Below are 12,939 nucleotides of genomic sequence, written 5' to 3'. Positions count from 1 at the left end.
CTATATATATATAATATATATATATATATATATATATATATATATATATAATTTTTTTTTTTTTAATTATATTAAAATAATTAAAAAATGCGTGGGCTTCCGCCGTATTTTGATTGCCAGTCAAGTAAAGCCAGGCAGCTGGAGGCTGGGTTTCTCAGCATGGTAAGGCCCAAGCATTTTGGGCCCCCCACACTAAAAACCGCAGCCCACACCCCTGAAAATGGCGCATTGTTTCTTAGCATCATTTCCAGGCGCTTTACCCGGCTCGACCAGCGGCCCTGATGGCGGTGGCACGCTGAGTAATAAAAGGGATAATGCCAGCTTTGTATTCTCAGCTGGTATTAAGCCTAAAATTCATGGTGTCATGCCAAATTAGACATGGCCACCATGAATTTCTAGTAAACAGTAAAAAAAAACAAACAAAAAACAAAACACATTAATAAAAAAAAAATTTTTGAAACAAAAAAACCCCCAAAAATATTTAGAGACTCCATCTTTATTATAAACAAATCCTTAGTCTGACGTAGTCCACAGGTAGAGCAATGTCAGCTCTGCTTTATCGCTCTGTATAGACAAATGTCTATACAAAGCGAGAAGCAGGTAGAGCAATTTCAGCTCCGCTTCATCACTCTTTACAGACAAGCATCTCTGCAGAGAAAGAAGCAGGTAGAGTATGGTCAGCTCTGCTTAATCACTCTGTATAGGAAAGCGTCTCTACAGAGAGAGAAGCAGGCTGACACTGAGGGTATGATTCCACTTGCGTATGACTCGTGCATCACCCCGCACAGCTTGACATCTCCTGACAGAAGCTCCTCAGCTGCATGAAAATACATGCAGCCGACCCGCTCCTGTCGGAAGAGTGTGCGCCGTGCCGGGTGATGCAATGCAACACTCGCACAGTGACAGTCAAAGTTCAATCGAGTCCATGAGCCATGGATTCAGGTGAACCCTGACGTCACCGCGAACACTGCTGAAAACAGCCGAAGACTGCTGATTGACGAGCAGTGCAATGAATACCCCGGAAGTTAGCAGGACCTTCCATGATGACGTCATGGCCATGTGACCAGTCTGTAAGCCAATGTCTGTATAACATTCACACTAGACTGGTTACATGGCTATAACGTCATGAAAGGTCCTTTAGTCAGTGGTGGTTACCTGGGGGCACAGCAATGATCGGACGCGGAGGCAGAAGCGGCCGGGAGACAGAGTCTGTAGGACGTTTTTTTTTTTTTTTACAACCCCTGGACCCGAACTGTACCCGAACTGTAACACGAGCTTCCCAGGAAAGCTAGTGTTTGGGATCGTGTGCATGAACACTTTCTGAATATGGTTTTGACTATCTAGTGGGATACAGTTTATAAAATTGAGTCTTTGTTTGTGGGTTTTCTGACACATACAAGCTTAAAAGTCATTTCAAAAGTGAAGTGGTCACTAAAAAAACAAGTTTTGTAAATTTTCATATAAAATTGTTTGCTAAATATTTATGTAATCCTTCTAAAATCCTAACAAAAACTCATATAAAAATGTTGCTGACAAAGTAGACATATGGTAAATGTTAGTTTAACTATGTTGTGTGGTATTACTATCTGTTTTAATGACAAAAAAAATTTTGAAAATTGAGTATTTTTTCTTCAAATTTCAAATATAATCACATTGACCTAAATTTACAACGAACATTAACGTGTTATGGAAAAACAGTATTAGAATCACTGGGATATGCAGAAGTATCCCAGAGTTCTTGCCACATAAAGTGAGTGACATGTCAGATTTGAACAATTTGGCCTGGAAAGTGAAAACTGGCTTCCGGGGAAAGAGATTAAGTGGATGTGGACTAAAACAGATCAAAAATCATGAATAAGCTGTTACTTTAAACAAAATCAAGATTTTATTCTTAGACTGTATATCCCAGTCGCACAATCAAGCATTTTTTTAAAGTGTAAAGAACAGTAATTTTCATTTCACTATTATTGAATTGAGTGAACACTACAAAAGCAAAAAATTAATTCTAAACAACGTTCTTAACAGGTTATAGGAGAGAAATACATGTAGCAAACTTATATGAGGAAATATATTTTTCATCTATCCACAGACATACCTTATTTTTTGGACTATAACCGCACTGGTCCTTAAGACGCACCTGGGTTTTAGATGCGAAAAGTAGGGGGAAAAAATATGAAGCAAATAATGTGGTCATTACACAGTTATAATGGGGGGGGGGGATCTGCTGCCGACACGATTATGGGAGTAATGTCCCCCAAGTCAATATTAACTTCCCACATCCTGGGCCCCTTCCAGGTACAGTTGTGCTCAAAAGTTTAGATACCCCAGCATATTTTTTACTTTCTTAGCCTTTTTTCAGAGAATATGAATGATAACAGAAAAACATTTTTTTTTCCCACTCATGGTTAGTAGTTAGATGAAGCCATTTATTGTCTAACTACTGTGTTTTCTCTTTTTAAATCAAATCTAATCAAAAGTTCACATACCCTGGTGATTTTGGCCTGATAACATGCACAGAGGTTGACACAAATGGGTTTGAATGGCTAATAAAGGTAACATCCTCACCTGTGACCTGTGGAAAGCAAAAGGTTTGTCAACGGATCTACGGGAAAAGATAGTTGAATTGTATAAAACAGGAAAGGGATACAAAAAGATATCCAAGGAAATTATAATAACATTTGAATTTTTTGGTCACCATTATGATTTTAAAAGAGAAAACAAGTAGTTTGACAATAAATGGCTTCATCCAACCATTAACCATGAGTGGAAAAAAGATTTTGTGTTATCATTCATATTCTCAGAAAAAAAAAGGATAAAAAGCAAAAAAAATCTGCAATGGTATGTAAACTTTTGACCATAACTGTATATATGTCCTTAATCTTGGTACATATTATCCCCATCATGGGCCCATCCTGGTATATATGTCTCTAATCCTGGTATATACAGTGGGGGGAAAAAAAGTTATTTAGTCAGCCACCAAATGTGCAAGTTCTCCGATTTAAAAAGAGGAGAGAGGCCTGTAATTGACATCATAGGTATACCACAACTATGAGAGACAAAATGAGAAAACAAATCCAGAAAATCACTTTGTCTGATTTGGCAAGATATTTTTTTGCGAATTATGGTGGAAAATAACTATTTAGTCATCTAAAAACATGCAAGATTTCTGGCTCTCACAGACCTGTGACTTCTTCTTTAACCCCTTCACGACCATGGACGGATATATCCGTCATAGAGCATGTCCCGTTAAGCCCCGCCCCCTGCCGCGGGCAGGCGGCGTTGATCGGCACACATATCAGCTGTATTCAACAGCTGACGTGTGTCTGCATGTTACGAGTGGAATCGCATTCCACCCGTAACATTAACCCATTACATCTCGCTGCCAAAGTCTGGCAGCAAGATGTATATACGCACGGTGAAGATTTTCACTTACCACCGCCCCCACCGGAAGTCACGTGAGTGATCACGTGACTTTCAGTGGTTGGCATCGTAGCACAGGGTCATGTGATGACGCCTGGAGCTATGACGTTTCACTTTGGTTTCCCCTAGGCCCGGAGCAGAGAGAAACAGGAAGTGACTGTATCTGTTGTTCACAGCTGTGTAGCTGTGATCAGCAGATAGTGCAGAGCGATCATATTGCTGATCCCTATAGCCCCCTAAAAAAAAGTTAGTTTTAAAAAATAAAAAAAAAAAACAAAAAACCTAAAAGTTCAAATCACCCCCCTTTCCCCCCATTGAAAATTAAAGGGTTAAAAAATAAATAAATATACACATATTTGGTATCGCCGCGTTCAGAAACGCCCGATCTATCAAAATATAAAATCAATTAATCTGATTGGAATTTTTTTGCCACTACGCCGTTTACCAAACGCCAAAATTACGTTTTTTGGTTGCCGCATGTTTTACGCAAAATTCAATAACAGGCGATAAAAATGTATCATCTGCGCAAAAATGGCACCATTAAAAATGTCAGCTCGGGACGCAAAAAATAAGCCATCACTGAGCCATAGATCCCAAAAAATTAGAACTCTACGGGTTTTGGAAAATGGCGCAAAACGTACGCCACTTTTATTGGACAAACTTGTGATTTTTTTTTAACCCCTTAGATACAAGTAAACCTATACATGTTTGGTGTCTACAAACTCGCACCGACCTCAGGCATCATACCCACACATCAGTTTTACCATATAGTGAACACCATGAATAAAACATCCCAAAAACTATTGTGCCATCACACTTTTTTTGCAGTTTTTCCACACTTGGAATTTTTTTGCTGTTTTCCAGTACACCATATGGTAAAACCTATGGTTTCATTTAAAAGTACAACATATCCCGCAAAAAACAAGCCCTCATATGGCAAGATTGACGGAAAAATAAAAAGGTTACGGCTCTCGGAAGAAGGGGAGCAAAAAACAAAAGCGCAAAAACGGAAAGTGCCCCGGGGCTGAAGGGGTTAAGAGGCTCCTCTGTCCTCCACTCATTATCTGTAGTAATAGCACCTGTTTGAATTTATTATCAGTATAAAAGACACCTGTCCACAACCTCAAACAGTCACACTCCAAACTCCACTATGGTGAAGACCGAAGAGCTGTCGAAGGACACCAGAAAAAAAAAAAAATTGTAGCCCTGCACTAGGCTGGGAGGACTGAATCTGCAAAAGGCAAGCATCTTCGTGTGATCAAATCAACTGTGGGAGCAATAATAAGAAAATCGAAGATATACAAGACCATTGATAATCTCCCTCAATCTGGGGAGATCTCACCCCGTGGGGTCAAAATGATCCCAAGAACGGTGCAAAAATCCTAGAACCACACGGGGGGACCTACTGAATGACCTGCATAGAGCTGGGACCACTGTAACAAAGGCTACCATCAGTAACACACTACGCCGCCAGGGACTCAAATCCTGCAGTGCCAGACGTCTTCCCCTGCTTAAGCCAGTACATGTCCGGGCCCGTCTGCAGTTTGCTAGAAAGCATTTGGATTATCCTGAAGAGTATTGGAGGAATGTCGTGTGGTCTGATGGAACCAAAGTATAAATGTTTGGTAGAGAAACACAACTCGTCGTGTTTGGAGGGGACAGAATACTGAGTTGCATAAAAAAAAAACATCATACCTACTGTGAAGCATGGGGGTGGCAACATCATGCTTTGGGGCCGTTTCTCTGCAAAGGGACCAGGAGGACTGATCCACATACATAAAAGAATGAATGGGGCCATGTATCGTGAGATTTTGAGTGCAAACCTCTTTCCATCAGCAAGGGCATTGAAGATGAAATGTGGCTGGGTCTTTCAGCATGATAATGATCCCAAGCACACCGCCAGGGCAATGAAGGAGTGGCTTCGTAAGAAGCATATGAAGGTCCTGGAATGGCCTAGCCAGTCTCCAAATCTCAACCCCATAGAAAACCTTTGGAGGGAGTTGAAAGTCCGTGTTGCCCAGCAACCGACGCAAAACATCACTGCTCTAGAGGACATCTGCATGGAGGAATGGGCCAGCATACCACCAACAGTGTGTACCAACCTTGTGAACACTTACAGAAAACGTTTCACCTCTGTCATTGCCAACAAAGGATATAGAACAAAATATTGAGATGAAGGTTTGTTAATTACCAAATACTTATTTTCCACCATAATGTGCAAAACAAAATTTGCAAAATCAGGCAAGGTAATTTTCTGGTTTTTTTTCTCATGTTGTCTCTCATAGTTGTGGTCTACCTATGATGTCAATTAGAGGCCTCTCTCATCTTTTTAAGTGGGAGAACTTGCACAATTGGTGGCTGACTAAATACTTATTTCCCCATTGTATGTCCACCATCCTGGTATCTATGATCGCCTATCCTGCTACATATATTTATATTACATTACAGCGGAGTGCAGTGCGATAATACGCATCCGCTGACAATGGAGGAGATGGGGGGATTAATCCCTCCCTCTCCTCCGCAGCGCCCGCCCTGTCTTTCCCAGCTGTGCTGTGATCGCAGGAGCCAGGAGCGGGAGCAGAGTGTCATGCGATACACTCGCATTAAATGCCTGTGTGTCCCCAGCCTAAGACTCAGCCCAATTCTGGGAGAAAAGCAGTGAACACAAAAGTACAAAATGTGAGCATTAAAAGCAGCATGTCAGTAGGATCAATTCTCCTAAGCAGTCTATATGAGTATGTAGGTCATAGAAATTTGAATAAAATGATACCTTGATATGTGTGATCTGATGTCTTAAGGCCACGTCTCACTAAGCGACGTCACTAGCAACATCGCTACTGAGTCACGTTTTTTGTGACGCAACAGCGATCTTGCTAGCGATGTCGCTGTGTGTGACATCCAGCAACGACCTGGCCCCTGCTATGAGGTCGCCGGTCGTTGCTGAATGTCCTGGACCATTTTTTGGTCGTTGCTCTCCCGCTGTGAAGCACACATCGCTGTGTTTGACAGCGAGAGAGCAATGATCTGAATGTGCAGGGAGCCGGCTTCTGCGGACGCTGGTAACCAAGGTACACATCAGGTAACCAAGCAAAGCGCTTTGCTTAGTAACCCGATGTGTACCATGGTTACATGTGCAGGGAGCCGGCTTCTGGCAGCTGCGGACGCTGTTAACCAAGGTACATATCGGGTATCCAAGCAAAGTGCTTTGCTTAGTAACCCGATGTGTACTATGGTTACGAAGCACAGAGTCATTAGACAGGTCGCTGGTGGCTGATCTCTGTGGAGATCTGCCTGATTGACAGCTCACCAGCGACCATGTAGCGACGCACCAACGATCCCTGCCGGGTCAGATCGCTGGTGGGATCGCTGGTTGCGTCGCTTAGTGTGACAGTACCCTTATTCCACAGAAATCCACTTTTTTCTTAATATGTAAATGAGCTGTTAAAACTATGGACCAGACATAAATCTCCTGAGAATATGCCTCTAGAGTTTATTAGAAATGAAAGGGGATGTTATCAGTGTGAGACATGGAATGACTGACAATCTGTTGTCCTGATCTACATTGGTAATACTCCCTTTCAATTAAAATATGCTCTGTAGGCAGATTCTAAGGAAGATTTGTGTCTGGCATTAACATTTCAGTTACAAATTAAGAAAAAAGTGGATTTCTATTCTTATTTCTATTGGATTAGATATTAAGATATCATTTTATTTAACTTTCTATGAGCTACATGCATATAGACATCTTAGGAGAGTTTATCCTACTGACGAAGGGAATTTTGTTTACTTACCGTAAATTCCTTTTCTTCTAGCTCCTATTGGGAGACCCAGACAATTGGGTGTATAGCTTCTGCCTCCGGAGGCCACACAAAGTATTACACTTTAAAAAGTGTAACCCCTCCCCTCTGCCTATACACCCCCCCGTGCATCACGGGCCCATCAGTTTTGGTGCCAAAGCAGGAAGGAGGAAAACTTATAAATTGGTCTAAGGTAAATTCAATCCGAAGGATGTTCGGAGAACTGAAACCATGAACCAAAAGAACAATTCAACATGAACAACATGTGTACACAAAAGAACAAACAGCCCGAAGGGAACAGGGGCGGGTGCTGGGTCTCCCAATAGGAGCTAGAAGAAAAGGAATTTACGGTAAGTAAACAAAATTCCCTTCTTCTTTGTCGCTCCATTGGGAGACCCAGACAATTGGGACGTCCAAAAGCAGTCCCTGGGTGGGTAAAATAATACCTCGATAAAAAGAGCCGTAAAACGGCCCCCTCTTACAGGTGGGCAACCGCCGCCTGAAGGACTCGCCTACCTAGGCTGGCATCTGCCGAAGCATAGGCATGCACCTGATAGTGTTTCGTGAAGGTGTGCAGACTCGACCAGGTAGCCGCCTGACACACCTGCTGAGCCGTAGCCTGGTGCCGCAATGCCCAGGACGCACCTACGGCTCTGGTAGAATGGGCTTTCAGCCCTGAAGGAATCGGAAGCCCAGAAGAACGATAGGCTTCAAAAATCGGTTCCTTGATCCACCGAGCCAAGGTAGACTTGGAAGCCTGCGACCCCTTACGCTGGCCAGCGACAAGGACAAAGAGCGTATCAGAGCGGCGCAGGGGCGCCGTGCGAGACACGTAGATCCGGAGTGCTCTCACTAGATCTAACAAATGCAAATCCTTTTCACATTGGTGAACTGGATGAGGGAAAAATGAAGGTAAGGAGATATCCTGATTGAGATGAAAAGTGGACACCACCTTAGGGAGAAAGTCCGGGACCGGACGCAGAACCACCTTATCCTGGTGAAATACCAGGAAAGGGCCTTTGCATGACAGTGCTGCAAGCTCTGACACTCTACGGAGTGAAGTAACCGCCACTAGAAATGCCACCTTCTGCGAAAGACGTGATAGAGAGACATCCCGCAGCGGCTCAAAAGGTGGTTTTTGAAGAGCCCGTAGAACCATGTTGAGATCCCAGGGTTCCAGCGGACGCTTGTAAGGTGGGACTATGTGGCAAACTCCCTGCAGGAACGTGCGTACCTGCGGAAGCCTGGCTAGACGCTTTTGAAAAAACACGGAAAGCGCAGAGACTTGACCTTTGAGAGAGCCGAGAGACAAACCCTTGTCCAATCCCGATTGAAGGAAGGAAAGAAACCTGGGTAAGGCAAACGGCCAGGGGATAAACCCCCTCTCAGAGCACCAGGCTAAGAAGATCCTCCAAGTTCTGTGATAGATCTTGGCTGACGTTGGCTTCCTGGCCTGTCTCATAGTGGCAATGACATCTTGAGACAACCCTGAGGACGCTAAGAGCCAGGACTCAATGGCCACACAGTCAGGTTGAGGGCCGCAGAATTCAGATGGAAAAATGGCCCTTGAGATAGCAAGTCTGGTCGGTCTGGGAGCGCCCACGGTTGCCCCACCGTGAGATGCCACAGATCCGGGTACCACGACCGCCTCGGCCAATCTGGAGCGACGAGGATGGCGCGGCGGCAGTCGGACCTGATCTTGCGCAACACTCTGGGCAGCATTGCCAGAGGAGGGAATACATAAGGCAGTTGAAACTGCGACCAATCCTGAACTAAGGCGTCCGCCGCCAGAGCTCTGTGGTCCTGAGACCGTGCCATGAATGCCGGGACCTTGTTGTTGTGCCGAGACGCCATGAGATCGACGTCCGGCGTTCCCCAGCGGCAACAGATCTCTTGAAACACGTCCGGGTGGAGAGACCATTCCCCCGCGTCCATGCCCTGGCGACTGAGGAAGTCTGCTTCCCAGTTTTCTACGCCCGGAATGTGAACCGCGGAGATGGTGGAGGCTGTGGCCTCCGCCCACAGCAGAATCCGCCGGACTTCTTGGAAGGCTTGACGACTGCGAGTGCCGCCCTGGTGGTTGATGTACGCAACCGCCGTGGCGTTGTCCGACTGTATGCGGATCTGCCTGCCCTCGAGCCACCGATGGAACGCCTTGAGGGCTAGATACACTGCCCTTATCTCCAGAACATTGATCTGAAGGGAAGACTCTGTCGGAGTCCAGGTTCCCTGAGCCTTGTGGTGGAGAAAAACCGCTCCCCATCCTGACAGGCTCGCGTCCGTCGTGACCACAGCCCAGGATGGGGGCAGAAAGGATTTTCCTTTCGCCAGAGAAGTGGGAAGAAGCCACCACTGAAGAGAGGTCTTGGCTTCCAGAGACAGAGAAACGTTCCTGTCCAAGGACGTCGGCCTCTTGTCCCATTTGCGGAGAATGTCCCATTGGAGTGGACGCAGATGAAATTGTGCAAATGGAACTGCCTCCATTGCTGCCACCATCTTCCCCAGGAAGTGCATGAGGCGCCTCAAGGGGTGCGACTGTGCCTGAAGAAGGGATTGCACCCCTGTCTGCAGCGACCGCTGTTTGTCCAGCGGCAGCTTGACCATCGCTGAGAGAGTATGAAACTCCATTCCGAGGTACGTCAGTGACTGGGTCGGAGACAATTTTGACTTTGGAAAATTGATGAACCAACCGAACCTCTGGAGAGTCTCCAGAGCAACGGTCAGGCTGTGTTGACAAGCCACCCGTGAGGGTGCCTTGACTAGGAGATCGTCTAGGTAAGGGATCACCGAGTGGCCCTGAGAGTGAAGGATCGCTACGACGGATGCCATGACCTTGGTGAAGACCCGTGGGGCTGTCGCCAGGCCGAAAGGCAGTGCCACAAACTGAAGGTGTTCGTCCCCGATGGCGAAACGCAGGAAGCGTTGATGCTCTTGAGCGATCGGCACATGGAGATAGGCATCTTTGATGTCGATTGATGCTAGGAAGTCTCCTTGGGACATCGAAGCGATGACAGATCGGAGGGATTCCATGCGAAACCTCCTGGTTGTCACATGTCTGTTGAGCAATTTTAGGTCCAAAACGGGACGGAATGAGCCATCCTTTTTTGGCACCACGAACAGATTGGAGTAAAAACCGCGACCGCGTTCCTGAAGGGGAACGGGGATCACCACTCCTTCTGTTTTCAGAGTGTCCACCGCCTGAAAAAGCGCAACGGTCCGCTCGGGGGGCGGAGATGTTCTGAAAAAACGAGTCAGAGGACGAGAGCTGAACTTTATCCTGTAACCATGAGACAGAATGTCCCTCACCCATCGGTCTTGGACATGTGGCCACCAGGCGTCGCAAAAGCGGGAGAGCCTGCCACCGACCGAGGATGCGGTTTGGGGCGGCCGAAAGTCATGAGGAGGCCGCCTTGGAGACGGTGCCTCCAGCGGTCTTTGGAGGACGTGACTTAGACCGCCATGCAGAAGAGTTCCTCTGGCTCTTCTGTGGTCTGTTGGACGAGGAGGGTTGGGATCTGGCTGAGGGCCGAAAGGACCGAAACCTCGCTTGAACTTTCCGTTGCTGAGGTCGGTTTGGTTTGGGTTGGGGTAAGGACGAGTCCTTTCCCTTGGATTGCTTAATAATTTCATCCAATCGCTCGCCAAACAGTCGGTCGCCAGAAAAAGGCAAACCGGTCAAGAACTTTTTGGAAGCAGAGTCTGCCTTCCATTCGCGTAGCCACATGGCCCTGCGGACTGCCACTGAATTGGCGGATGCTACCCCTGTACGGCTAGCCGAGTCCAGGACAGCATTCATGGCGTAGTATGCAAATACTGACGCCTGAGAAGTCAAAGATGTTACTTGTGGCGCAGCGGTACGGGTGACCGCATTAATCTCAGACAGACAAGCTGAGATAGCCTGGAGTGCCCACACTGCTGCAAAGGCTGGGGCAAAAGATGCACCTATGGCTTCATAGATGGATTTCAGTAGTAGCTCTATCTGCCTGTCCGTGGCATCCTTGAGTGATGCACCGTCAGCCACTGCTACTACGGATCTAACCGCCAGTCTAGAGACTGGAGGATCCACCTTGGGACACTGAGCCCAACCCTTAACCACGTCAGCGGGGAAGGGGTAACGTGTGTCATTAAGGCGTTTAGTAAAGAGCTTGTCCGGGAAAGCCCTGTGCTTCTGGACAGCATCTCTAAAGTTAGAGTGATCGAAGAAAGCACTCCGTGTACGTTTAGGAAACCTAAACTGGTGTTTCTCCTGTTGTGAAGCCGAATCCTCTGTAGGCGGAGTTGGGGGAGACAGATCTAGCACCTGGTTGATGGACGCTATAAGATCATTTACTATGGCGTCCCCTTCAGGTGTATCCAGATTGAGAGCAACGTCAGGATCAGAGTCCTGAGCTGCGACCTCCGCCTCCTCCTCTAGAGAATCCTCAAGCTGAGACCCCGAACTGCGTGAAGAAGTCGGGGAAGATTCTAAGCGAGCCCGCTTAGCTGGTCTGGGACTGCGGTCCGTGCCGGAGTCCTGCACGTAATAACTAGAGGCCACACCAGGAACACGCTTAGTCGCAGACCGAGAGGGGCCTGGGGGTGATCCCGCAGTGCCCGGGGCCTGTGTAAGGGCCGGTCTGGACTGCAAAACCTCTAGAAACTTAGCAGACCATTTATCCATAGACTGAGTCATGGAATGAGAAAGCGACTCAGAGAGTTTGTCAGCTAAAACAGCAAACTCTGTCCCTGCCATCTGGACAGGGGGGGCCGGTGGTTCTACCTGGGCCGAGGGACCCCCTAGTGCCTCAGGCTCCGGCTGAGCGAGTGCCATAGGGGCCGAGCATTGCTCACAGTGAGGGTAGGTGGAACCTGCAGGTAACATAGCCGCACAAGAGGTACAGGTAGCAAAATAATCCTGTGCCTTGGCCCCCTTGCTCCTTGTGAACGACATGCTGTTGTCTCCCAGGAGCGTGATCACTGAGGGTATATAGCCACAAGTTAACAATACAGCTGAACCGGAAAAGTATACAAATATAATGTATCTATATACAGTTCAGCACCCTAGGGGGACCAGCACCGGTAACCGGTGTGGCTTACCAACCGCTCCAGCGGTGTGTGGCCACCAGATTCCCTGCCTCGGGTCTCCCAGAGCTGCAGCCAGACGTCCTCCACCGGCAGGATGTGTTAAAACATGGCTGTCGGCGTTCACAGGGGAGGAGGGAGCCGTGGGCGGACTTACAAAAGTGCGGGAATCTGGTGCCCCATAGGGATTAGTGAGGGGGGAGGAGGACAGCTATGTGTGCTCCAGCCCTCACTGTCGGCGTCAGCCCGACCGTCCCGCCCTTGCCCCTGACTGGCAGGCCCGTGGGCGGGCGTTTAATGTACTAGGCCGCAAAAGCCGGGGACTAAAGTAGAAACCGCGGCCGGCCAGCAGGCATGATCGGCGCGGTAGTCCCGTACAAAAAACCAACGCTGCATGCGCTGCAGCGTCTGAGGCCCAGGTGCTCCATGCACCGTCCCAAAGGGGACACAGAGTACCTGTAGTTGCAGGGCCTTGTCCCTGACGATACTCAGTCTCCTGTCCGGCAGATACCACCAGGGGCTGCGGAGGGAGCCCGGTCCCAGTGCCTGGATGACCGGTTAGGATCCCACTTCACCCAGAGCCCCTAAGGGATGGGGAAGGAAAGCGGCATGTGGGCTCCAGCCTCTGTACCCGCAATGGGTACCTCAACCTTAACAACAC

Source organism: Anomaloglossus baeobatrachus, chromosome 5 (genome assembly GCF_048569485.1).
Source record: "Anomaloglossus baeobatrachus isolate aAnoBae1 chromosome 5, aAnoBae1.hap1, whole genome shotgun sequence".
Classification (NCBI taxonomy): domain Eukaryota; kingdom Metazoa; phylum Chordata; class Amphibia; order Anura; family Aromobatidae; genus Anomaloglossus; species Anomaloglossus baeobatrachus.
The sequence above is the reverse complement of the archived record's forward strand: the minus strand, read 5'-3'. Positions refer to the sequence as shown.